Source organism: Zingiber officinale, chromosome 8A, assembly GCF_018446385.1.
Source record: "Zingiber officinale cultivar Zhangliang chromosome 8A, Zo_v1.1, whole genome shotgun sequence".
Taxonomy (NCBI): domain Eukaryota; kingdom Viridiplantae; phylum Streptophyta; class Magnoliopsida; order Zingiberales; family Zingiberaceae; genus Zingiber; species Zingiber officinale.
The window spans coordinates 52,454,147-52,456,672 of record NC_056000.1 but is presented as its reverse complement, the minus strand read 5'-3'; positions in this window follow the sequence as shown (position 1 = coordinate 52,456,672).

Genomic DNA, 2,526 nt, shown 5'->3' with positions numbered 1-2,526 from the left:
CTTACGTATTTTCTCCTATTTAATCATTAGTTATGCTTTTGAATGAATCAAGAAGAGTTACTATTGACCTATCTATCAGTGATAAAGAATCTTTGACGCCATCATCTGTTCCAACAACTCAGTGGCCACTATACTCATTACAAGAAGAGCGTGAAGTTGAACTGGAGAAAGATGACTCGAAATAAATATTTTGGTCCATCGATGAAGACGTGGTCATTGCAAAGTCATGAGCAACTTTTAGTACCGATACAGTCATTGGTAATAACTAGAAGTATCAAGCTTTTTGGAAACGTATAATTGATTACTATAATAAGTATCATCCCACTAGATCTATGACGAGAAGCTATTAGCGATTAAAATCGTATTACTATAAGTTTTCAACGATGGTAAATGAATTTTCTACAACCTATAATAATTTATATATTCATCATCAAAGTGGTTAGAGAGATGATAATGTGTTAAAGAATGTATTGAATATGTGGAAAATCAATAACAATAACAAGAACTTCAAGTATATACATGTGTGGAGGGTTCTCAAAAAGTATGAGAAATATATTTCACAATCAGTTGCTCATTACTCTAGCAAGAAGACAAGGGCATCTGAATTAGGGGGGGAGTACTTCAACACCAAATCTAGATACAAATGTTAATGTGGATGATTCTGAAGTTCGCATTCGTTCGATAAGGCAAAAATCAGCGAAGAGGAAAGACAAATCCAAAGTTAGAGAGGGCGACACAATGGAACAAAAATATCAACAAAGAATGATAAGATATTAAAAATTATCAAATGTAAAAAATGACTTTGTAGGAAGTCAAAATCTTTCGTAGGGATTATAAAATTATTACGAAGGATACTAATGAGATATTCTAAGAAAATGGTTGAAAAAAATTAAGTAGAGATATGATCCAAAGTAGATGTGTTTAAATTTATTTTTTGTATATTATTATAATTTATGTTTATTTATTTGATGTAGTGTAATATTTATGTATTTTTTTAAATTATTAATATTATTTCATGTTACTCGTTTATGGATTAAATTTTATAAAAATTTAATTATATATAATATAAAATATGAAGGAGGGATGAGAATATATATAATAAGACTCATGAGTGATTGAGAGATTATTTTATAGTAAAAAAAATGTATAAGATTTTTTACTTTTGTATGATACAAATATGATAAGAAGCTCTATAAGAGAGAGCCAACCATGGATCGTCTAATAATCGTAGAGTGATACGGTGTATTAAATATATCGGCAATCAAGTAAATATAGTCTTTTGTAGTAACTTATATATATCGACAGGCATGTGGTAGGCTATCTTATATTTAACCAATTAGTGTAGGATTAGAGTTGTGAGCCACGGACATTTTAAGCCAAATGGAACATATAAAAAAAAATCGACTAGACCAAATTAATTAGAAATTAGATAAACAAAATAGACAAATACATAAATAAACCTTCTAATTATATTAGTCAATTATTGCAACAAAGTAAAGAAATAGAAATAGATTATTTTTCCATAAAATGACATTACCTTCTTTCTAAAAAATCAAAGAAAAATACTATATATATATATATATATATATATTTTAATTGATTTTGATCAATTAAACTTTGCGATTTGTAATTTAGAAAATTTAAGAACGCATGCCTTAAAAATAATCCCTTTTATTGTCTAGTTAAATGGGTGGTTGCCTATAAGATTATTCGTAATTTATTATCCTTACTTAATATGGGACATACGGTAAAAACGAGTTGAACCGAGTCAAACAGTATTAGGCTCGAGCTCGGCTCGTTTAAGTTATATTCGGGTTCGAGCTCGGCTCGACCTCGAATCGAGCTTTTATCACAAGGCTCGAGCTCGGTTCGTTTTAGAATTATCAAGCTCGCGAACAGTTCGAGTTCGGTTCGTTATTAGCTCGATTATCAAAGTTAACAAGCTTAACTCGTTAAGCGAGCTCGGGCTCGTTTAGAGCTTGTTTTTGGCTCATTTTAAAGTCCGTTTTAGAACTTATTTTTTTAGCTCGTTTTAGAGCTCATTTTTTGATTCGGTTTAAGACTCATTTTTTTGGCTCGCGAGCCTATAAAAGAACATGTTCGCGAACTCACGAGCCGAATATCCTTAAGCTCAAGCTCGAGCTCGAAATCAAGCTCGAGCTTGGCTCGATAAGATAAACGAACGAACTCGAATAAGTATTTTACCGAATTGAACTCCGAATAACTCATAAATTATTTGGTTCATTTACATCCCTACGGTAAGGTACGATTGTGTCTAATTACCTTCTACAATATAATTTTAAAAAATTACTGAAAAAATAAAATCACGCAGCAATTATTTAAAACTGGGGTATACTTGGAGTTGAGCAATTTTATTAAGTTCCTTTGCATCGTCGCGTATAAAATGACGCGTAGAATCTGGCAGTGAGCATACGATTTCGAATTTCCCAGCTAATTTCTATGACGCACGAATCAAAACACACAACTACACAACACACCCATCAGCTTCTCCTCTCTCTCCGTTCT